This window comes from Panthera pardus, unplaced genomic scaffold (assembly GCF_024362965.1).
Source record: "Panthera pardus isolate Hobbes unplaced genomic scaffold, ASM2436296v1 HiC_scaffold_13, whole genome shotgun sequence".
Classification (NCBI taxonomy): domain Eukaryota; kingdom Metazoa; phylum Chordata; class Mammalia; order Carnivora; family Felidae; genus Panthera; species Panthera pardus.
In genome coordinates, this window is record NW_026526688.1 from 101,471,569 (window position 1) to 101,497,327 (window position 25,759).

General features: G+C 39.8%; 1 protein-coding gene and 1 long non-coding RNA gene across 3 annotated transcripts in view; one reads left to right on the top strand and one right to left on the bottom strand.

Annotated features, from left to right (window-relative positions):
* Window positions 1–295: 295 nt before the first annotated feature.
* The window catches only part of LOC128776549 (uncharacterized), a 111,342-nt gene continuing 85,878 nt past the window's right edge, over window positions 296–25,759 (bottom strand). Inside the window, exon 3 of the long non-coding RNA XR_008421698.1 lies at window positions 296–440. This is a non-coding gene — a long non-coding RNA (uncharacterized LOC128776549). The remainder of the gene's footprint in view (window positions 441–25,759) is intronic.
* The window catches only part of IL21 (interleukin 21), a 34,887-nt gene continuing 21,476 nt past the window's right edge, over window positions 12,349–25,759 (top strand). Inside the window, exons 1-2 of one of the 2 annotated variants that reach the window (XR_002072342.2) lie at window positions 12,354–12,428; window positions 13,681–13,746. The gene's annotated coding sequence lies outside the window, so the exon portion shown is untranslated. Of the gene's footprint in view, window positions 12,429–13,680; window positions 13,747–25,759 lie in introns of both variants that reach the window. The other variant, XR_002072340.2, reaches the window with a different exon arrangement.

Genomic DNA, 25,759 nt, shown 5'->3' on the forward strand with positions numbered 1-25,759 from the left:
CTTATTTGACACTGACTGCAGTCTTCTAAAGCTTGTATCCTTCCTCCCAATTGCTATGTGAGAAGATAGGGGTGCAGGGAGCTTGAGTGACTTTTCCCAGCGGGTATTGAAACTGGGATTGAAACCCAGGCAATCAGTCCTCCAAACCCCTGCATTTATGTAGTCTTCTTCCTGTGCCCTCTTCCCTTGATGGTGTTATTCCCTAAGCTCTCCTCTGTGTAGAAGCAATATTCATTTTACATGGCACTGTAATTGGCACATGTTACATTTGCAGGAAAACTGTCCCCTTGTGAACACTGACCTGAGCTTTTTGAAGTGGTTTCCTCGTGAGTGTTGTTTACCATCACTGAGCGGCTTGTTGTTTCTCAGAGTGCTGGTGAGTATGGGTGATGGCACGTAATTTAAGCAGTCTGAACTTTGGCCACAAACCATTTGTGTCGCTAAACAGAAGAAGAAACAAAGGGAAATCAAGCATATAATAATGGTACAAGTGCTAAATGGCAAAAATCATGATTTCTCAGTTTACCCTCTTGGTGAATACTCTCCCAAGACATATTCATTCCTTTCATTGTTTTCTTTACAAAGAGCATACCTTATACATCTACTAACGTTAAGCATATTGCCTCTGCTTTAAATTGGATATTTATTTTTCATTTAAAATAATGTGTCTAAAAATAGTTTTAGTGTCTAAAACTAATGATGCTAAAACATTTACTGTCGTGCTGATAATTTCTCCAACTCTGTGTGCTACAAAAATGCAACCAAGCAGAAAAAAAAATAGATTCTAGTTAAATTGACAAGATTTATATACTTTTTAAAAATGAAGAAAGTTAAATCTGGATCTTCATATTACTGGTTTTCATTAATTCTTGCTTCAACATTACAGAATTAGTGGGGAAGAAAGTGTCCTTTCAGCATTCTGTCACTTCACATATATTCATTTTTAATTAGAAATATTTCCGGTTAACTAAAATTAGGTCATACTAAACCTTCTAAAATATGACACTTAAAGTTTTGGCTGACTTTTGCCGTCTCCATAACATGTATATACAAAATGAAGAATAATTCTTATCATAGATTTCAATAGTTTAAAAAAAAAAAAACTCCCACATTTACTGTAGTTCCCAGGGCGTCTTCTACCTGTTCATAAAAGAATTACTCTGTGAGAGAAATGTTCAAGGAATGTATGAGTCGTTTTCCAGGCAGTCACCCACTGTCTGATGGTTAGGATTTAGCATTTCACAAGTAAAAACATCACTTTTTCTTATGGTTAACAAAATCTGGATTTTGAACATGAAGAAGGCTCAGAGCAGCAGAGTATTGTTGGTAAAAGGTGAGATGCTAGAAACCATTCTGCCGCCTTTCATTTCAGTGACTTCCCACCACTTCTGTTCACTGTTGGTGTGTATGCTATAGGTGTGTCCGCCTTCACAACTTTCCACTTGCGTGGAATTCCATCTGTTTAATCAAACCGAAACAAACTGTAGTGTCAAGGTCCTTGTACCTTAAAAGATTTCCTTCCTATTATCTTGTTAACCCATTGCATCATTCAGAAGAATAAATACCCCAGCTCAGCACACAGGAAATGTAACAAAAAAAAGGAAATAGACAATATTAAGATATACACATGTATGTGTCACACACACATGCGCACATGCAAAATATATGGTCTGTGTAACGGAAGAGTCAATGATTTGTTAAACACATATAATGATGTCTGCCTAGTGCATTTAAAATTATAAACCCTGCTAACTGGAACTTGAATTTTTTCTCATTTTTTCAAAGAAGGTAATAATGATATAATGCTGAATTTGCGATAGAACTGTGTGGCAGGAAAAAGATGTAGCGGGATTCCAAATTCACTCCCAGCACACTTACATGTGCAAAGGAAATGCAGCTCCTTCATTTCTCTATGGCTGATTTCATTCTCCTTATGAGCCTCCATCCTGCTGGATAGAATGGACATTTCAACGCACCAACATTTGAAGAGTATCCTTTTGGTCTAAATTTCAAACTATTCATGTATGATGTGAGACCATCAATCACAGCTGGTTAATGTTTTGTTTTGGGCAATTCCAACCTTCAGTGAATGCTCAGACTTTCAGAATGCTTCTTCCCCTTTGGGGTAGCAAGTGGGTGCATGAGGGGCTTCACTGTGCTCTCTGTGGCCTGCCTGGCCATGCACTGGCTGGTGTCCTCTGAACTCTGGCTCCCCTGCTTCTGCCCCTGGGCATCTTGCTGGTGGCTGCTCCTGAAGTCTGAGGCTGCTCTTTCAGGTTGGTCTGAGGCCAAAGTTTCTCTCTGGTGACTTGGCTCCTGAAGGCTGGCTGCAACCTGGCTTCAAAGCTATTTTGCTTTGCCTCGAGATTTCTGCCAAGTTGGACAGCCAACACCATCTGCTTCCTTCTGCCGTCCTCCTCCTGCCAGCAGAAACTTCAGAACTCACTGCATTGTCTGAGTGCCAAGGGTAGCTCAAGAGGGCTAGCTCCATACTCTGCCTAAATGTGTAGTAGCCCAGCATGCACTGCAAGTCAGTGCTCTCCCATACAGGAGTAGAGCTGTTCAGCTTATCTAGCAGATCGTCCCTGCTGGGGCTTCAGCCAAGAGGAGGCAGCCAGCATTCCGTCTTTCCTCACCTGTACCCATTCACAGCTTCCTTCCATATTTCTCTTCCAGATTTCTAATCCTCCCTCCTTACTCCAAACCTCACGATCAAGTCACTGGATCAGCTTCTCCCCATGTTAATAGGACAATAAGGAATTTAGAAACAGTGTTTTATTTTCCAAAAAATTCAGAAAAAAATTCCTATTTTGGTTTTTGTGGGGGGGGGGGTGGGCGGAAGATAAATAGTGAATCTTTTTCTTTGCACTCCTGCCACAAAAAGTTCAAACACACAGCCTTCCTTCCAACTCCACCTCCTCCCCTTTCCCCTGGACTTTTCTTCAGGTTCCAAATAGGAAAGTCCAGTAATACATTTCCAAAAGATATTATCCGTGCTCTATGTGCAAAAGGAGCTGCAGTTTCAAGGGTCTCTTAGGTTAATAAATCGATAAAGGAGTCATATTGTATTCTGAATGTTAGCAAACCTTAATAATCGAGAGATCTTCATTTATAGCTAGACTCATTGTAGCATTTATGTGGCAGCAGAAAAAGAAGGCTTTTAGAAATTTGATATCTGATGGAATTGTTGTTTTTCATCTTATTTTATAGAATTATTTCTTATTTCATGTTTGGGCATCCTAAAATAACTTAATGACCCTCTCTGTATTAATAAAATGTGACTTATAGTTCATTTAATCAAGAAAACTTCAAAATACTTCAACATTCTATTTGGATGTCTATTCAGATTTCAAAATAACTCAACATGTATTTGGAAGGTGACCTCAAATTTTATCACTGAAATAAGATTCTGAATTCATTATTAAATCCAAAATGAGGTTTTAGGTAAGTACCTAAGATTCTGTATATAATTTCCTTGTTTAAAAAACCTGTCAAAACAAAACTTCCATTTAATTGTCTACCTTGAACTTAGGAATTTTTCAGGTCCATGAAATTATATGCAATATTTAGTATCTACATTTTTATGGGAGGAAACTCATAGCTTCTATCAAGTCATTAAACCAGGGATTCTGATTCCCAAAAAGGTTAAATTTTCTTCTGTGCTTTAAGCCCAATAATATTGAGTGGACAATCAATTCTTTGAGAGAAGTAGAGTATAAATGACAAATTGCACTTTGCAATGAAATAAGTAGGTTGAAGATTCTTATTATGAATAAAGTACTACTTTGTTAAAGGTAAATAACTATATAGTTATGTAAGTTTTCCTTCACAAAAGATATAAAATCAAATGAGCTCAAGCTGACTGGACAGAGTGCAAACTCCTTAGCGCTATACAAAATGCCGTCTACAGCTGACCTAGCTTAGTCTTCCCAGATTTACCTGTCACTTTGCCCTCACTCTATATCGCAGACAAATCCAATTCCTCTTTCCTCTGAATCTCTCATGCATTTTCAAGCCTGTTCAAAATCTGTCTGGCAAACTTCTTCCTATCCCTCAGTGTCTCTTCCTCCTCCATATGCATAGTCACCATCATAGTGTTCTGAACATCTCGTTGCTGTAACAGCACGCTGGATTGCAACTGTTATTTCCGTATCCTTACCCACTATTAACAGTGACTATCTTGATGACCAGGACAATATTATATTCATTCCACATCCCCAGGACTGAGCACAGTGCCTGGCATAGAGGAGAAACTCAATACATGTTGGTTGAACTAATAATTAAAGACGAGGATTTAAGAGAGTTAATAAAGGACTCTGGCAGAGGACAGTGGGAAGAGGCTTAGCCTTTGGACAAAGAAACATGAATTCACCATATTCTCATGACACTATCAAGAATGATACATCATTGTCCCAACGAAGATATTCATGTATCAGCTGGGAATAGTGGCAAATTAGGGCTGCTCAGGCCTTATGACAGAGTACAACACCCTTCTGCAAGGACACCTGGATTACATCAGGACTCCTGAAGGCCTCCCATCTACCCTCTCCTATCTTAGCCTCTGTTACTCCTCCTTCTCATTTCTTTTCTTCCTGTCCCCCTCCCTTCCCTGTCATTATATCATAAACCATCCCTGCCTGCCACACACACATACAGGACCCAGATAATGTCAGTCATGGTGGGTTGTTCTAGGCACTCTTCCACAAGCCAGTGTTACGGATGTGCCTGTTGAAGCTTACAGTTTGCAAAGCACTGTCACAATGTCACATATATCATCTCATATGATCTTAATTTGGGCCTAGTTATGTCAGGTCAGCCACATGTGGGAAAAACCATAGCAACTTAAGTCATCCAAGGCAGAGTACCTGGAGGAGCCCAGCCTGGGACAAGGTCTTTTAACTCTATTTGCACTTTGGAGTTCATGTTGGAAAACAGAGTGAAGATAGATGATGGTGTCCTTAGTATAACCAAATATTAATAAAAATGTTTTTTGTTTTTCTAAAAGTAATTAATAGACAGAAAAAAATTAAAATACATAAAGGCTATATAGTGAAATACAACACATCCTTCCTTACTGCAGCCCAAGATCTTTATCCCTGCTTTCCCAAGGTTACCACCTGAAAAATTTCTTGTGTATTCTTCCAGAAACATCTTTAGTGTATGTGTGTGAGATACATAATTGTGCTTTATAAAAATATTATATGTATTTATAAGTGTACACAACCAGAAATAATGCATGCTATAAATATACCTCTATATACAAATATAAGAACATTCAAATGTAAAAAATATAACATATAATCACACACATATAGCTATATGTATACATACATACATGAAATAATTCTACATAAACTTCTATCTAGCCTACCTATATGTGTTGTTTGTATACATATGTATGTATGTATGTATATACACACACACATATATTCATATATATTCATATATCTATCTCTATCTATCTCTATCTCTATCTCTATCTCTATCATCTATATCATCTATATCTAAACTATGGATCTGAATGTTAAGGGGCATGGCTGGTGGTGAGGCTAGTGACATTATTATTTCTGATCATTTGCCAAATTTAATGAAGTGAATCAGGGAGCAGTTTTTTTGTTGTTAGAGAAGATAGCTGTTTATACAGTAGTGTAAGATCTTCTGTTGGGCCCAGACTGGTTTGGGCAGAGTCTTCTTTCCTGGGAAGCTTGGTCTGTGGGTCCCACTAGAAGTTTTTCTGCTGTGATAGCAACTGCTGTGACCATTTGGGCTTCAAGACTGATCTGCTGGTTTCTTTGAAACACACCTATGGACGTGCTCGATGGAGTTGTCTAGAGTGGTAATTGACTGTTTATTGACTCCACCCAGCCTCCCTGCCAGTGAGTGGAGGGCAGTGTTTCAATTACTTTTGGTGCCCTAACACAGACCCCACACCTCCTTGAGTGCTTGTTGAAAAGATCTGAAGCTGTAACTGGCATTTACAATAGCTCACTGGCAAAGTCTATACAGAGACCTTGGAGAGGTAGATGTCTTTTCTTACTGAATAGTCATCAAGGGCATTCTCTCTTCTAGACACCATTTGGAAGTAGGTCATTTATCTTTAGTGTTTCTAGCTTCCTCTTCTATCCTCATACTGTTTGAAACTAGCAAATGAAAGCAAGCCATTTGGTGTGATTTCTGTGCTTGACAGCTGAGGTTATTTTGGGGGCGGCCATTGATTTATGTGCTGAAATATTCACACAGAGTTCATGTACTCTTTGTTCTATTGGGGAAGAAATAACCTCAAATCTCTTAGGAAGCATGCAGTGAAAAAAGAAAATAAAAAAATGGAACAACAACAACAAAATGGAAAGAAAGATAAAAGACCAAGAACTTCAACTCCATAAACTCACATACATAGATTCTTTAATGATATCGTTGCTAGACTTGGAAGCAGTAAGATTGGACTGGAACACACCAACTGGAAACCTGCATTCAGTCCTAGCTTCACCATGGATCATGAGGCAGGACTGCTCCAAGCTTCAGCTGCCTCACCTGTGGCATAGTCTAACTGGGAAAGAGAAGTCTAAGTAAATACAATAGAGGTACCTATGCTCCCATAAAGTTCCAGGTGGAAGAATCATTCATTTATCCTGTGTTTGGGAGAGAGCAGAAGTTAAAGGGATATGGATTTTGACCCAGTTTAAGGAAGAACTGTCTACTATAAAGTTTTCAAAAAATGAAGTAGACTGCTTTGTAAGGTGATAAATTCTCTGGTACTGGAAAGATCTGAACCATCCTGGATAGAAGAATATCTTAGGTGGTTTCCAAGTTCCCTGACATCCCTTAAGAATATGATTCTGTGACTAGTCTAAGGCAACACTATCCAATTAAACATTTTCTGCAGTGATGAAAAAGTGATATGTCTGTACTGTCCAAAATGGTAGTCACTAGCCACATGTGCCTGTTGAGCACTTTAAATGGGGCTAGTATGGCAGAGGAAATTAATTTTTTTTTAATATATGAAATTTACTGTCAAATTGGTTTCCATACAACACCCAGTGCTCATCCCAAAAGGTGCCCAGAGGAAATTAATTTTTAATTCTAGCTAATTTTAATTTAAAAATCCACACATGGCTAATGGCTACCATAGAAGTCTGGCTCTGAAATCCTGCATTTTTCTGGCTCTCATCATCATGACTTGTCACATTATCATCTCATATTCTGTCCTGGACACTGTATATAAAATTGCTTTATTTAGGATATGATCTTTCTTTAGAGGGAATTATCTTTTGAGAAAGAAGTAGAACCCCAAAACATGGAAGTGGAATAAAGAATAAGAATAGATGGCAAATAAACTATTGCCAAACTGGAAAGTGCAGCCAGAGAATCTATTGAATAGCCACAATAAAAACACTGGTGTTTCTAAGAAGTCTAAAGATGTGAACTCCCCCTGGTCGTGGGGGTGGGAGAGAAGTAGCTCTGAGCTCAGTGCTCCCAACCAACATACTGTTGCGCTGAATACAGGATTCTTCCCGCAGTACACGCTCAGTGGGCTGTTCGTCTTTTTCCTACACGTTTTAAGAGCACTAGAGATTTAGAACAATGTGATAAAGTAACCTCAGGCTTCATGTTACTTCACCAGAAAGAGGAAGTTGTTTGAATTAGAACTTATCATTTCAGATCAGGAAGAGGCCTCAGAGATTATATAATCTAGTCTCTATATTTTATACAGAAGAAAACCAAAGCCTGAAGCCCAGAGAAGGCTTGTGTCTTGCCACAGTCATGTGGTTATTAATAGTAGAATATTTCATTTGTGAAAAAAAAGTTGGTGTGTAATAAATAACACATAGTTACTCATCGAAAAGGTAACCTTTTTCTTAAAAATAAAAACAAAAATAGTGCTTCCCAAGAGCTTATTTGAGCTGAAGGAGAGTCAAGGATGTTGTTAACAGCTTTCCTGGGGAACGTTTCAATCCTCTCATGTTTTCTGAGAGTGTGACAGAGGCCTTTACTGGAAACCTGTGTGGAGGACTGGATTGAACTCCTGCTCACGCTTGCCTTGGCCAAGACTGTGTCTCCTCAGACTTGATCCAGAGGGGAACTGCAGTGTACTCAGGGGCTGTTGTAGGGCTGTATTCTCTCCAAACAAGGCTCTCTGGGGCAGTTCCCAGGAAGAAATTCTTCCCCCTCATAGTTCATTGAACATTCTTGTGTGTCCCCTAGAAAATGACAAAATCTAAACAAACAGGTTCTATTTTCAGTTTGTCTTTCTGAAAACCAAACTTCACCCACATGAAACTAGCCAGCAGGCTTCAAATGCTGAAGGCTTCTAGGTACTTTCTGAGTTTGCTCTGACTCATGTCTTACCTACATTTTTATCCTTGATTTAAACAAAAATAAAACAAAATAAAGCAGAGAAATGAGGGCTGTCTTTCAATGTAAACTATTTGATTTTTCCCACATCCTCATCTTTTCTCCATTACCACGTAAAACTCTTTTTTCCTTGAAGTGGGTATAGAATTCAGATAACCAACATATTCGGAAGAATATTTATGGAGCATTTAGTATTTAGACATTCCGCAGTTTAATAGAAGGTACTGTCATGTCAAATGCTATGATCTAATCGCATTTCTTTTCATAATGACTAACAAATTATCATTATGTCACTTGCCCATATAAAAACCATAATTGGCTTTCTTCTGGGATCTTTTTAGATTAAATATGACCTCCTAAGCCTAGCAGCTTATCATTAATGTTTTCTTTCCTTCTATATATCAAACTACTTCTTATTTTTTTTAAATGCTTATTTATTTATTCCAAAAGAGAGTGTGACAAGCAGGGGGTGGTCAGAAAGGATCCCAAGCAGATTTTGCGCTGTCAGTGCAGAGATGGGCATGGAGCTCAATCTCATGAACCATAAGATCATTATCTGAGCCAAAACTAAGAGTTGGATGCTTAACCGACTGAGCCACCCAGGCACCCTTCAAACTACTTCTTAAATTTGCCCCCAACCCCACTGTTACTCATTCCTTTTCAGCCTGGCTATTCTCCTTGCCATGCCCCCCTCCCCGAAATTCTTGTTTATGATCTTCTTTATGCACTCCCTGCATGGCATTCCATACCTCATTCCCTCTATTCAGGACTATCCCCTCTTCCAAGAATGGGCTTAAAGCTGATTCTCTTCTAGAAACCTTCCCATCTAAGCCCATCCAAGACTTGTATTCTATCACTTATCTACTCTGAGAGTCCCAGTGCGTTTTGTTTTGCTTTGCACTATTTCCATGCAAAAAGCTGTAAACCTTTAGAGCTAGGGATATAGGGTGGGAACAGACTACACAGATACACAGGTGGCTCTACCACTGTCAGTCTCCAAATAAAGACTGGAGTTCAGATTGGCTGAGTGACATGTCCAAGATCACACAGATTTAGAAGCCACATCTCCAAGACCACTGCTCATTTCATCACACTACACTGCCTTTTAGTTTTGTACCTGTGTTATACTAATAACTGAGAAAAATATAAATAGTATTACATAATACATAAAGAAAAATTCACAACTGCATTAGAGTGAGGCTTATGTTTTCATTACTAAAATTGCGACTGTGACAGAGACTGGTGGGCCATGTTTCTCAGTCTTCCCAGCAGTGAGATGCAGTTGTGAGACAGTTCTGATGAACGGGGGGGTGGGTGGGGGGTTTGGGGGGGGGGGTTGAAATAATGTATGTAGCTCCAGGTCTGGCCCATAAAAACCTCCTCACATACCTCCATGCCCTCTCCTCTTACTCTGATGGTGGATGTTGGGCTCCAGGATGACCTTGGAGGCCAGAGTTGAAGATGGTGGAGTCATATGATGAAAGACGCTTGGTCCTGTGATTCAGGAGAGCTGCCTGATGATTCAGAGCACCCATTTTGAACTGTGTTATGAGCAAGACACTATGAAGTTAACAACAGACTGTGTTCAGCCACTTAAATTTTGACTAGCATCTACCCAAACTAATATTCATTCATTACATAATTCTTACAACATTCATATAAACTAGGTATTATCCCCATCTAACAAATGGAAAACCCAAAATGACAGTGGTCACACTTCTCACATGAGGCACAGCAACGATATGAACCCAAGACTATCTGATTCCACATGCTGGGGTTTTTTTTTTCATGAATACAGAGGTTCCTGTGATGACAAGATTCAACTTACAGACTTAGATAAGAACCATTTTATGCACCTATGCTGAAATGCATCAGTTCTGGCCACTACCAACAGATGGCAGTAGTGGCTGCCTATAGATAGTCACTGAATTTATGAACAAAAGGATTTAGGAATATCATAAAATGAAACATAGCCTGTATGTGCATGGAGGAGTTTCTGAATGCTTTGCTGCCTTTTCTCTGTGAGGAGTGATTTTACCTTCTTGAGAACTATCACTGAAATTTATTCAAACTTGTGGGCCTTTAATTCTCTCCTCTGACAGCTGAGGAAATCAGCCTAAAATCATTTGCAGTCAGTACATTATTTCAGACTCTGACATTCCATTGTGTGTGTGTGTGTGAGAAGATAGCAAGAACTGACCCTGTAAAGAAATTCACACTGAGCTGTCCCTCTATCCCTAGGGGAGACACGCTGGGTAGTAAATTATGTTCTGTGATTACTCTTAGCAATGGGTCAACAGGGCTACAACCAATACCTGTTTATTATTTATTTATTTATTTATTTAGCTTCTTTATATTAAATTTTTTTAACGTTTATTTATTTTTAAGAGACAGAGAGAGACAGAGCACAAGCAGAGGAGGGGCAGAAAGACAAGGAGATGCAGAATCTGAAGCAGGCTCCAGGCTCTGAGATGTCTGCACAGAGCCTGATGAGGGGCTTGAACCCACGAACCATGAGATCATGACCTGAACCAAAATCAGACGTTCAATGAACTGAGTCACCCAGGCAACCCTAGCTTCTCTAAATTTTAAAAATTTCCTCCAATAAACACATGTAATTGTACAATTAAAATAAGATTACAGATGGACACTCAAAACCAAGCAAGCAGTGTGAGGAACACACGGCAGTATGACAGAATGGTTGACAAAAAGGTTTTGGATCATGATAATCCTGGTTTCAAGTGTTCCTATAGAACTAGGTAGACTAGAGAACTAGAGAAATACAGATTATTGAACTGTCCTGCATACTGTGGTTGCTGCTTATCCACATGTGGCTATTTAAATTTTAATACAACTAAAAACACACTTCCTCACATTAGCCACATGTCAAGTGCTCAATAGACACCCCACTGAACAGTTCAGATATAGACTAGTTCCACCACTGCAGAGAGTTCTACCGCAGGCTGATAGTCCAGAACTCCACAGAAAGGCCCTGAAAGTGGAAGAAGAATTGCCAGAGTCAGAGCCTTCTGGCCAAATACTTCCTTCCCCAATATTAATTTATTAAAAAACCATTAAATGGCAACTATGTGACATATTAATGGCTACAATTTATTAAGCATTTAGTACGTGCAAGACATAATGCTAAGCCCTTTGCACACATCATTTATCTAATCCTCACGATCTAAAAGGCAGGTATTATTAACTATTATAATAGTTATATTATACTATTAATAATTAATATGTGTATCAATTATTATAATTATTAATTAATAATTATGATTAACTTTCTTTTTAGAAGTGAGAAAACAGAGGCTCAGAGAGGTTGAATAACGTGCCTGAGATCACATAGCTTGGAAGTGGCAGAGCTGGGATTTAACTTCAGCATCTGTCTGACTCTGTGCTTAACCAGTAGGCTCCACTGCTTTCCCCCTTATCCTACCTCTCTGAGGCACAGTTTAAGAGCTGTGGAGATATGCAAATGTATGCAACAGTAACTACTTTCAAAGCCTGTTGGTATACAACTAGTTGGGAAATAAATGGATAAACATGTATAAAACTACCTATAATTACAGAACAAGCTCTGTTAAAGAAAAATGATAGATATGGTAAAAAGAAATATGGAGTGGACTGGAGGTAAGAAAACCAATTAGGAGGCCATCGCATTAGTCAGGGCATAATCACGATAAGGTGTAGGAGTTGAAGAGTGGAGATAGTGGAAATGGGAAAAGGCAGGGAGGAAGAACAGTTAGTATTCAGGGACTATTTGAATTTAGCGAGAAAGAAAAAAAGGGAGGTATGGTTACCAGTCTTCAACATGAGCTCCCTCCCCAGTGTTCCTTGCCTCCTGGTACTCATGCTTTGGTGAGTCCCTCTCATATTAGAGCTGACCTGTGTGACCAGTAGGACATGGTACAAGTGATGGCATGTGACTTCCAAGCCTAGGTCATAAAAGACAATGCAGCTTCCACCTGCTCTTTTGGTTTGCCCACTCTATGGGAGGCCAGCCACCATGTTGTGAGGTCACTCAAAAGTCCTACAGGGAGATCCACATGGGGATGAACCTGTGAGACATAGTAAGTGCTTATTATTGTTTTTAGCTGCTAACTTTTGGGATGATTTACTGTGTAACAACAGATAGCTAAAGGAGGCATCAGAGTATTTTATGATTTCAAACTTCGGTGATGATAGAGCTAATTATCCACTTTCTTTCTTTTCAAAACATAATCCATACAAACAAACTAATTTGTGATCCAATCCCATGTAGAATTTTATTCAAAGAAACAGCTGTCTGGCAACTGAAAAGTAGATACACACTATTTAATCCTTTACAACAGTCTCTCCTGAATGTGCTGGAGGGGGGGACTACTTTCAGAATACTTAGCTAAATTTCTTTAAAGTCTCATTTCCCCATCTTATCCTCTATATTGCCTTGATACCAAATTAGTTCCAAAATTTGTCTTCAAGATCTTTTCAAAACGGTGTACCATAAACTCAAGCTGAGTAGTCTTTTGTCACTCTCTTCATTGATCAGAATTTTATTATGGGGAATCTCTATTAACCTTTGTCTTTTCAGCTTTCCTATCCTCTCAGTATTTGTATTCCTACAACAAAGCAGAGCTCAGGAACCATCCCTGAAAGCAAAGAATCCTCTTTTAGAGGGAAAGAGTGGGGGAGACAGAGTGAGAGTGTCCATGTCCCAACTGCAAATAAGAAAACAAAAATTCCTGGGGCTCCTGGGTGGCTCGGTTGGTTAAGTGACCAACTTTGGCTCAGGTCATGATCTTACAGTTCATGAGTTTGAGCCCCGTGTTGGGCTCTGTGCTGATAGCTTGGAGCCTGTAGCCTGCTTTGGATTCTGTGCCTCCCTCCTTCTCTCTGCCCCCACCCCACCCCCACTCTCTCTCTCAAAAATAAATAAACATTAAAATTTTTTTGAAAAAAGAAAACAAAAATTCCTTGCAATTTTTTGTTCATATGTATGCTCGCCACAGAAACCAGTCTCAGAAGGTAGCCTGGTACAGATGAATTCATTTGCTATCTGTATGACACTTGAGGACGTCACATAGCATTTCTGTATCTCAGTTTCCTTATTTGCAAAATGATAATATCTACCTGATGGCTTGTGGAAGGATAATAGGAGTTAAGGCACAGAAAGCATGCAATAGGTATTAAAGTCTAGAATATCTCAATTATTGGAAATTCCATGTCCTTAAATGTTACACAAGGGGTAAGTGATTTCACATGTGAGTATTTGAGTATTCCTTATAAAACATGCTTTGTTTGCCTCTTCTCATATTTTGAGATAGCTGTTTCTATGATTGTTAGGACAACAGGTGGCTGTGATATTGGTGTGGATTTGAATAACATGCATCACATCTGGACCCAAAAGCTGTAAGCACATTAACTCTGATTTATATCATGTCATATGTGACCAACACCTTCTACAACCAAGTTTTTTCATATTTTTCTGCATATTTGTTTCTGATTATGAATATATATAATAATATCTATCTAGTGTAAGCATTCAACTCAACTCTCCAACTATTTTTTGGGCCCCTACTATGTACCACAGTTCTTGGTATTTTGTTTGCATCAAGGCACAAAAAACCAAAGACCTGCCCATTGGATGGAGCTTACATTCTAGTGGGAGAATACAGAGAATAAATAATAAACATATAATATTAGTAAATTATATAGGATATTAGAAAGTGATCATTACAACAGAAAAATAAGGAGGGTCAGAAGTGAGGTGGCAGGTGGCAGTTTGCTATGTAATAAAGCTGTCAGGGTAACTTCATGGAGAAGGTAAGATTTGTACAAAATCTTGAAGAAGTGAGGAAGTTGGCCAAATGTTCCAAACAAAGGGAACAACTAATGCAAAGGCCCTTGGGAGGCTGTATTCCTGCATACTGAAGAGATAGCCAGGAGGCCAGTGTATTTGGAGCAGAGTGAGAGTCAGAGATCTAAGGGGCAGCAGATCATGTGGGGTCTTTTGGGCCATTGCAAAGATGTACCACTTATCCTAAGGGAAAACCCAACCACTGGGGAGTTTGAACATAGGAATGACATCATCTGACATATTTAAAAGAATCCCCCTGGCTGCTGAGTGTTGTGAGGGGAGGGTAGAAGCAGGTATAGCACATAGGAGTCTCTTGTAATGCTCCAGACCGAGATGATGTAGGCTTGGGCAAGACTGTAGTAGTGGAGGTGAACTACTACTCCACCTACTTTATAGCTTTCCCCTAGATATAAAAAAACAATTTTGATTCTCAGATAACAACCAGCTGATTAAACAACTTTTTAATATTCTAGGAACAAAGTTATGTTATCTTGCATATTTAGAAAATGCTCATAAACTATAAGGTCATTCCCATTCAGTCAGAAAAAAATACCTTTAAACACACAGTGATTGTGAGTTATGCCTCAAATCCAGTTCTAAATTAGAGATTAGACCAAGTGCAGAGTTGCTCTTTCTTTCACATATCTCAAACCTCCCTCTCTTTCCCACCATAGAAGAGTATAAATGTGGTAGACAGCATAATTAATGAGCAGTAGGAGAAAATTACGGAGACCATCATGATATGCCTTGAAAATGGATCCTGAAAATAAACTGTATATTTCTTCTTCATAATTTTCTCTACTTTCAAGAAAAGCAATATTAGGATGGTGAGAATTTCCTTCCAATGCAGCCTCTTCTCCCAAAATGCATAATCAAATTTCATCTCCTTAAGGTCACAAAGTTATCCTGATATGCAAATCTTCTCAATCTATCAGAATTGTTAGGGCTGTGTATGCTTGGTATATAGAAAGAAAAATAAAAATACCAAGCCAATAAAAGTGGATTATAAAGAAATTATATTGATAGATATATGTTGAATAGTATGGCCATTACTTCTCTAAGGATAGTATCTGATATGCCCAAAGACAGATTCAGCTCTAGAATATGCACAACCAGGGGTGCCTGGGTGGCTCAGTTGGTTGGGCATCTGACTATGGCTCAGGTCATGATCTCTCAGTTTGTGAGTTCGAGCCCTGCATTGGGCTCTGTGCTGACAGCTCAGAGCCTGGAGCCTGCTTTGGATTCTGTGTCTCATTCTCTCTCTGCCCTCCCAGCCCCTAACTTGTGTCCTCTCTCTCTCTCTCTCTCTCTCTCTCTCTCTCTGTCTCTCAAAAATAAATAAATGTAAAAAAAGAAAATTTAGAGTATGCACAGCCAGAGTAGTGAAGTAGATAAATCTGATTTAGAGATGGAAGCCTTGATGCAAGTGAGTCCTAAATTGGGAATGAGAGCTTCCCTAGAGACCTGGGTTCTCTAGATTAATCTAATGCTTCTTCCATTCTTTTGAGAGCCATTAGGGGAGTCTTTCCAAGAGCTTTAGATGTATGTCATTAGCTGTCTTTTGGACATTCTTCACATACATTCATCTAGTTTATCTTCCAAGCTAGTGACCTGGAAATCTTCCATCATTTTCTTCCCTTATTCCCCATTTTGGTCAAGGTTCCATTGAAGAAACAGAACCACTGTGGAAATTAAGGACTAAGGAATTCATTGTAGGAATTATGTATCATGCAATTATAGGAAATAAAGACAAGAAAGGATCAGAGAAAAATCACTAATGAGCTGCTGGAATGCAACTATGAAGGCTGATGTTGAAGTCCATGGAAGGTTGTTGGCTCTTTGTGGCAACTGCCTCTGTGAATCCCAGTGAACCATCTGATGGTGGGCCTGGGGTCACTCTTGGTCAGGAGGGCTGGCAGTCAGGAAGGAGAGCTGGACATACATGGAAAAGAGTGAGGAAAAACTAGAATCCAAGAATAAACTAGAATCCACAAGGAAACATTGGAACTCATGTCTCTCTCACTGCATCTAATCCTGAAGACCAGCAGGAAAAGCTGTTACCATAAGTCTGACAGCTGTTTGTATGCCCAGCCCAGTACTTGGAGAGGTGGTAGGAAGATATGGGCAATAGCTAGACAAGGTATGGGCCAGGTGCTGCTCAGGTGAGTCAGCAGATCAGTGACAATGTGATTGCTGCTGTTTCACTTCCACCTTCCAAACCATGGCCAAATGCCTTGTGTGACCACACTTGACCCAGAACTGTACAGAGAAGGAAATTCTGGGAAATGTAATTACAACTAGTAAAGTTGACAGAGTACAAAATCAATGTAATCCTTACATACCAATCAATTTTAATTCTTACAGTTTTCTTAAATATGTCCCTTTCTTTCCTTCTCTTCTATCATTGTTGTAGTTCGGATCCCTGGCCTCTCTCTCCTGGTCTATCAGCATAGCAGAGATACAAAACATTTGATGAATTTTAGGGTCCTGCTTGTAGGTACTATGATAAGAGCTTCTGCCCATCTAACTCTCTGTGGGCATCCCAGAAATCTCAGGAATACTCTTGTTTGGCTTCATCATCACTGGCCAATATTGTTGGCATCACCCTTTCTCCCCTGCTGACATGTTCATAAGTACTGTTCATGTGTACTCATTAGTACTCAAGAATGTGTATGGGCCAGAATGGAGAGGGTAAGTAGATATTAATAGCAGCTAGCATTTAATGTGTTAGGTATTTTATCACATAAATTATTTCACAGTAATGTTTCAACCAACACCTCAATTTGATAAAAAAGAAAACTTAAGTTTGTAGCAGCTAAGTGACTCATCCAAAGTTAAACTATTAGCAAGTAGTTGAGCTTGGACTTAGACCTGGGAGTGTTTGTTTCTAAAGCAGATGCTCTTTTGTTCCCAAAGCAGATGCCCAAAGAGCCAGGGGCAGGTCTTCTTTTTCAGTTTTCACAACCACCAGGGTGGTTTATCTTTTTGGGTTTGGGATCTTGTTTTCCTGGGTTGGATTCCATTTGTGGTATTTGTAGAGAAGATGTCCAGCACAAATGCCTCCATGAGCTGGACAAGTACCATAAATGAGTGAAGAGGCAGGAGGTTGGGACGGATGAGGGGTGGTGGAGGGAAACTGGAAAACTTAAACCCTGTCTAAGGGGCATAGAGTGAATCAACTGTAACCAATGATTGCCTGGCTGGAATGTAGACTCTGTTACATAGAAGTTATAATATCTTCTAACTTAAAATGTTCACTCAATATTTTTGCTAAAGATAACATGGCCCTAACAATATTTTTAAGATCCTTTGTAGACTAAAGAGAACACTGATCAGAGTCCTCTAAGGGCTGCTAATTTGCAGCCTTTACTCTAGAGACATTGTGCTTATTTCTCTAGATTTATGCGTGTTATCACTGACTCCTCCAAAAGTTGATCTAAATACTGGAGGAGTGGGGAGAGTCACAGGTCAACCTGTGGCTGGTTTAGCTGCTTTGGACTCCAAAGGCCTACAGACCTGTAGGATTCTCCTGATGAGAATCAGGCAAAAGCTAAAAAACCAAGGCATCTGGACAGAAACGGACATGAAAGGAACACACAGTGAGCAACTGTGTGGGTGACTATGAGAGCATGAGTCAGTGGATGACATGTGGGGGTAGGAGTCAATTGTGCATGTGAGGTTGGTATAGAGGACTACAAGCAGAAAGAGAAAAGGGCCAGTCGTAGGAAGAAAGGGAGAGAAAAGAGGGAAGAAGGAGAAGCCACTTGCACTTTTACCCAGTGCATCCATGGACATGTTCTATCTGCCAATCTTTCCCCCCTAATATGTGTGGGGACAAGCATGCATTATTGCTCACTAGGCTAGAGATGGGCAATTTCATGGCCAGGGAACATATATTTAGGAATTTCTTCTGGCCACTACTTTCACCAGCATCTTTCTTTTCTAACAAGTTATAAATAGTTCCCTGTCATCCTTTTGCTAACTGCTTAGAAATGTCATAGCTTGGTTTGGGCATCTCAGAATCCCAATTGAATAGATAAATGATGGCTAAGAAAAGATTATGATTATAATTAAAGTACAGGATTCCAAGACATTCCTGTCTTCCCTGTCAAAGATTTAAGGCCTGTGGTGAAGGAACCAGAACCATCAAGTTAATATTGGCAAGCATATTAATATATGAGTAAATTCACAAAATTAAGTGCACTGATGGCTGGCCCTGCTGCAGCAGTGAAGGGACAATAAGAGTGTGGACACAGCAAGCAAAGTACATCACAGCCTCAGAGAGGGCTTCTGCCTCCAGAGCTCCCCAACACTGTGACCTCATTCTTGACCCATCTTGTTCCTTTAGCAGGCCAGAAGAAGTTGAATGCATATTCTGAAACTTCTTTTTTCCACTTTGTGAGAAAAAATTATACAATTTGAGGTGATGCTCATATGATGGATGTGCAGTTTTCACATCATAAAACGCAGGTGCTAAGTGAGCCTGGCGTGTGCAACACTCCTACGCAGAAACCATCTGTGAGAGAGCCCCAGCGTCAGTTACCTAGGTACATTTCGCATTTTTAGAGGGCAGGAAGGAAGGGCAGAGATGATCTTGGATGTACAGTGTAGTGGGCTAGCCTCATGGATTCCACTTCATGGATGTTGCAAATTCCTGCTGATGTTTCGGAACAGACACCATCATTTTACATAGATTGGTATGTTTCTTCCCAGATTTCTCTCTTTTCTCAAGTCCCATCTCCATCTTTAATGTAAAAGATTTTTAAAAATCAATGAAGTTTACGTTTTCTCATTAGAAAAATAAGGGGCTTCGTGTTAATCTTCTTGAGTCAGGAATATTTTCAAGGATGTGATGAAAACCATGGACCATTCTCTATAAAAATGTATATGCCTACAAACACTCAAAACCTTTTCACATTTTTCCCTAGGGCAGTGGTTCTTAACTTGTCTGTCCATTAGAATCACCTAGAGAACTTTAAACACTATAGATGCCTGGGCCCCACCCCAGAAAAATTAAATCAGTATAGCTCAAACGGCCTGTGTGTACACATTGGAATGTTCAAAAATCTCATCAGGTGATTCTAATGTTCAGTCAGTGCCAAGCATTAGATCCCTAGGGCATTAAATGACCACAATAAGAAAAAACATTTGAGTAAAGAAAGTCAAGAAGCAATATGCCTCTAAAATACCTAACTGGAAGGATATATTATAGGAGATGCAAGAGATGAAGAGGAAAGAAAACAAGATGGCAAATGACTTGCTCCTTATTGCTAATTCCAGATTACTCTTGCTTCCTCCACCCTAAAAACAAAACACCTGCATTGAATTGCATGCCATAAGGCCCATACCACTAGTTTCCTTGTTTCTGTGTGTTATCCGCCCCTGCTCCCCTCAAAAACATATCCCAGGTCCCTTTCCCTCATTCCTTGAAATTTTAATCCTTAGCTAACTGTCACTTCCTTCAACATTGCTCCTGACAATTCTTGGTGATTTAAATGTTCACATAGATAATGCTTCTGATATTCTGGCCTGTCAGTTCCTTGACCTCATGTCTTTCAAAGATCTTGCCTAAGATCGTCAAAGATAATTTCTCTGCCACTCACTTCCATGGTCATATCCTACTAGACCTTGTCATTATCGATCACGTTAATCCCTTTATAACCTCAATTCCAAGCATCCCACTTCTGACCACCACCTCCTGTCTTTCCAGCTGATTCTCTTTAGTGCCCCGACGCCAACTATCCTCCATGTCACCACCTGCAACTTATTGACCCTACTAACTTTGGATTGTCCCCTACTCCATCTTCATGTCATCACTTGCCTCCTATCCATCATCATTATTATCCCCTTTCTCACTCCGTCTTCATGTAGCAAAAGTACAACCATGGTTAAATCCACCTCTACACCTATTATTATGTGCTCACATGCACACAGCTGAGCTTGGCTGGAGAGAAACATGCCTCTATGTGAACTGGTCTCACTAAAAATGCATAACCATCAACCGCAAATGGGCCACAGAGCTACCCGATAATCGCACAAAATTCCCCCATTCACTCTCTCTCACTCTCATATGATTATTTCATATCTTATCCTCTCTTCCATTTCCTCCTTCCCCATCTGCATTCTCAGCTAATGACCTTGCTGCCATTTTTTTTCTGAGGAAATAGAGACAATCAGAAGAGAACTTCTTCAGGGTGCCTGAGTGGCACAGTCGGTTAAGTGTCCAACTCTTGATCTTGGCTCAGGTCATGATCTTGTAGTTTGTGAGTTTGAGTCCCACATCAGGCTCTGCACTGATGCTGCGGAGTCTGCTTGGGATTCTCTCTCTCCTTCTCTCTGCCCCTCCCCTGCTTGTGCTCTCCTTCTCTCTCTCAAAATAAATTTTTAAAAACTCAAAAATTAAGAAAAAAAGAAGAAGAGGTCTTCTTCATACTCTCACCACTCTATCTACCTACCTAGCTATACCTGTGTCCATATACTCAGCTTTCTCTCCTGTTACACTGGACAAACAGTTTGTGTTCCTAAGGGTAAGCCCTCCACTTGGGCACTAGATCCCACCTTCACTCAATCACTCAAGGACATCACTGCAGCAAGTTTTCCCCCACCTCCATTATCATCAATTTTCTCATTTCTAGTAGATCATTTCCATTAGCATAAAAACAGACTACTATTATTACCATCTTAAAAATAGTTTTGACCGTTCACCCCTCTCTTCCTACAATTTCATTTCCCTGCTCCCCTTTACAGCAAAACTGTTTGAAATAATGATCTCTTCCCACTGACTCTATTTTCTTGCCTCCCACTCTCTTTTTTTCAAAAGAAATTTTATTTTTTTAAGTTTATTTTTTTATGTTGACAGAGTGTGTGTGCACAGAGGAGGGGCAGAGAGAAAGGGAGAGAGAGAATCACAAGCATGTTCTGTGCTGTCAGTGTGGAGCCCAACGTGGGGCTCGATCTAAAGGCAGTGAGATCATGACCTGACCCAATATCAAGAGTCGGATGCTTAACTAAGTCATCCAGATGCCCCACTTCCCATTCTCTCTTAAACCCAGTTTTTGTCCTTACCAACTCACTGAAATAGTCCTTTTTAAGTTCACCAATGACTTCTCCCACAGCTATATCCAGGTCAGTTTGTAGCCTACAGCTTACTTCATCTATCAGCATTTTGTTGGGTAGATCACTTCCTCTTTCTTCATTTGGCTTCCACTCTGAGTTTTTCTCCTTCATCAGTGGGCATTCTTCTTCAGTTTCCTTTGCTGATTGGTCCTCATCATTCCAAAGTTTAAACTTTGAGGCTTAATTCTCACACCTCCTCTTTTCTTCATCTACACTAACTCCTTTGGTGATCTCAACCAGCTCCTCAGCTTAAACACCACATGCATGCTAATCACTCCAAATTTATATTTCCAAGCCTGAACTCTCTCTCAAACTCCAAAATTTGTACATCTAACTGCTTACTTTACATCTCCACTGGCTATTCCTTCTGCCTGGGATGTTCTTCTGGCAGATATTCACATGGCTTACTTCCTCACTTTTTCATTCCTAAGACTTTCTTTGTGTACACTATGAAAAATAGTACCTCTTACTGCCCCCCACATTCCCTATCTTCCTCTACTGTTTCTCTCTTAAGCAATTATCTGTGCCTTACATTTTGTGCTATTATCTCTGTTCATTATCTGTTTCCACCCATCTGAATATAATCTCCATGAGGGCTGGCATTCTTGGTCTATTTGCCTGGTACCCAATATGCATTCAAATCTTTGTTGACTGAATGAATGATCCTAAACTCTAGATTCGGAAAATCAGCGGGAGAAATGCCTACTTGTGTGCTAGATTACTAACAAAGAGAACTTTAAGGGTATTTTATGTTATCTCCCCATTTGCCTCTGAGTGGTGGCCACTGAAGTTAGCCTGCTGGGACTCAATGACTAGGTGGAAAACCTGAATGAGGGAGGCTTGTTCTATTCAGCTGCTTCGCTTGGGAGAGATGCTCGAGGTCTGTGCTGGGGATATGCCTTTACAAGTTAGGCCACAGTTCCCAGAATGGATCCTGTAGGACTTGTCTCACATAATGCTCCACAAGGAAGAGGCAAGTATGTAAAGCAGGTCCTGTAGAGATAACTCTCTTCTTTATGCACTCAGTCAATCCATTTCTGCTACTTTTGTGAGAAAATGGTAGGATTTGAGTAGTTAAGAAAAAAAAACAAGGAAAGGCACAAGGGGGAAAAGACCAGGGATTGTAGTAGTTCAAAATGAATATAGTGAGCATAAGAGGACTGATCAGAAGAGAAACACTTATCAGGCTGCATGGTTAGAAGAATGACTTACAAAAGCTAGAGTTTGGGGTGGTGTTTTTTTTTGTTTACCATTTTTAGAGTTATAGATTTTGGGTACCTGGGGTCACTTATCAGTGATAACCCACAATGGTGGTTACTAACAATGGTTGGTGCAGACAGGTGAGGGTAAATCACATCATTTGGGGCTGGTTTTTAGTTTAGATGACCTTTTATTACAGTAAATATTAAAGATAAACTCGGGGGGCGCCTGGGTGGCTCAATTGGTTAAGCATCCAACTTCGGCTCAGGTCATGATGTCACGGTTGGGGAGTTTGAGCTCCCCTTTCGGGCTCTGTGCTGATAGCTCAGAGCCTGGAGCCTGCTTGGGATTCTGTGTCTCCCTCTCTCTCTCTTCCTCCCCCACTCGCACTCTGTCTGTCTCTGTCTCTCTCAAAAATAAAGATAAAAAAATAAAGATGAACTTGGAAGGAGATAGGAATCTTAATTAGTTACCTGCATCCTAAAGAGTCTGTGGTAAAAAGGAAGGACTCTGCTACTATCTGCTGTGATGAGGAAGGATGAGTTTATTGATGGAGTACACTTATATATGAAACCTTCAAGTGTTTTTCTACACTTGTGCTGGAAATCTCCTCTTGTTCCTCCACACTCCACCTCCTGAGTCATTTCCTAGCCACCTGTCATTATAATGTGCATGCGGTGCAGTTGGGGTGGGGTGGGGACACACAAGGTGTAGGGCCTGGGAACTGTCCCCATTTATCATACCCTGGGCAGCCCAGTCACCACATTTAAGAGAAGATGTGGCAAAGAGCTGCAAGGTCTAGAGAAAAACAGGGAACAAAATGACGATATTGTTGGAAACTAGGTCCTATGAGAGAATATTAAACTGGTTTGGTTAATAAGTTAGAGGACAGCAGACCACATGGTGTCTTTAAATTATGTGGAGGTTTATTTAAGGGTCTGAGCCATTGTGTTGCTATGACAGAATTTGGAGGTATAAACTAAATTAGGAGGTATATGTGCCAATTTTGAGAGTATTTTTGCAGATCCTAAAGCAAAGATCCAAATGAGAATTCTAACAGGCAGCTTATATACTTTGGAGGACGTGCAGGTTATAGTAACTAGGATTTTGCAAGCCAGTTGGAACCAGCTATTTGATGGGTGCTTGTCTGCTCTTTCTGAGTGGCTTCTATGGAGCTAAAACACCTAATTGTTATGAAAAAGAGAAGCTAGATTAGGCTTCCTCTTTCCACAGGCTAGTCGAGCTAGGCTCCCCTTTTCAAGGCTAGTCTAGCCTAAGACAGTCTTCTATACTGCATAATCCAATGTTTCAGTTTTACCCTAGCAGGGATAAATTCACCCTACCTTTTTATTTTTTATTTGCCTTAGAAGGATTTTGCTAACTGATTTCTAAAAGAACAAATTAGAGTAAGTTCATGAAGAGAACTTAAGATTTTGCTCAATCTTTAACATTTAAATGTTAAAGCTTTCTGTTCTTTGTCTGGATTTTCTTTTTCTGGATTTTGTACTGCTTTTCAAGACATTTCTTGTGAATAAAGCAAGAAAAAGTATATGAATATGTGTGTGTGTGTGTGTGTGTGTGTGTGACTGAATATTAAAACGAAGCTGACTACTAGATAAATGTATAAGCTAGAAATCTTTAAAACTAGTATTTACTGTGTATGGTAGATTGTACTTGTGGCCCCAGTTTTCACGCCCCGCTCTATCCATATGCTTTGGTGGTATCCTTCCATGCTGATTCTGAACTTGGTCATGTGACTTGCTTTGGCTAATGAGATAGTAGTAAACTTGACAGAGCAGAGACTTAAAAAAAAGACTTGTTATTTCCTTTCTCTTTTGGACCCCTGCCACCATCATCAAAATATGCCTAGGCTGGAGGGATACGGGAGCCATGTAAGGAGAACTTAGTGTCCAGGCCAAGCTCAATATGCTATTGACTACAGACGCTTGAGTGAGCCCAGCCAAGATGAGTTAAGTCTATCCCAGATCAGCAGATCTATTAAGTCATCCCACAGACTCATGAGAAATAATAAATGGTGGTTGCTTTTAGCCACTATGTTTTAGGGCTGTTGGTTATACAGTAATGGCTGATACACTGTCCTTCTTTGGTGTTTCAGGAATTCCTCTGCTTGATGGATTATTCTTAAGAATCTCTAGAGGCTGCTTTTGGGAATCAAACACAAATTATTTGATTCAGGCAAAACTGCCTGCTACTTGACTCTCTCCTAGAAAGATAGCAAGTGTCTATAGGGATATTACAGTACTATTAGATGATAGAGGGCAGTAGCCTTATCAAGGCTTACAAAATGAAAGTCCTTATTTACCTTAGTGACCCAGAAAGTGTTGTAATTGGCTGAGTGGAAAATGTGGATAAACAAGTGTTAGTGAGATTACTGATGCTAGAACTCTGTTAGGCAAAAGATGGGATTGGCTGTCCTTCATTTTCTTGAGATGTGGAATCACACTGTCATCGTCGACATCATCATCATCATCATCATCATCATCATCATCGTAATGGCTAATGATTCTTGAATACTTACTCCAGATATTGGACCAAGTGTTCACATGCTATATCACATTTAATTCTCATAGTAACTCTATGAACTAGGTACTAGGCACTATACCTCCTCCATTTTACAAATGAAACTGAGGGTCAAAGAGATTCTCCAAGATCAAATTGCTCTTAAATCATATAGCCAGAATTCAAACTCAAGTAGTCTGACTCTGAAGCCCATGCTCTTGTCCCCCCTACTATATAACCAAAATGCATATTTTAGGAATCTAGTCTAACTTCCTCATTTGGTGGATGAACAAGTGAGACCAGAGTCTTTGGTATAGAGATTCTTTGTCTAACATAGATTGAAGGAACTCTCCTCACACTTGGTCCAAATCATCAAAAATTGGACAAAACCCAGTAAGGCTTTACCTAAGACTAGCTTCTACATATAGGTATGACTTTTGTGTACTGCAAAATGGTGCCCAGCTAGGGGCTGAAATCCAGAATGCACTCCTCTCAGCTAGGGCATAGGGCTTCCTCCACTCAGAGGAACAGGGACTTTTGAAAATAATTCTTTTGCACAGAGAGGGAGCTGTTTTTGTTTTTGTTTTTCGTTTTCACAAAAGTACTATATATGCTAGGAAATCCCTGCTAAAACATTTGCAAGTTGTGTGCAATGAAAAACAGTTGGATTCTATTTTTTTCACACACAGAAAAGAGAGAGGACAAAGTATGACTAGTTGATGTTCAATA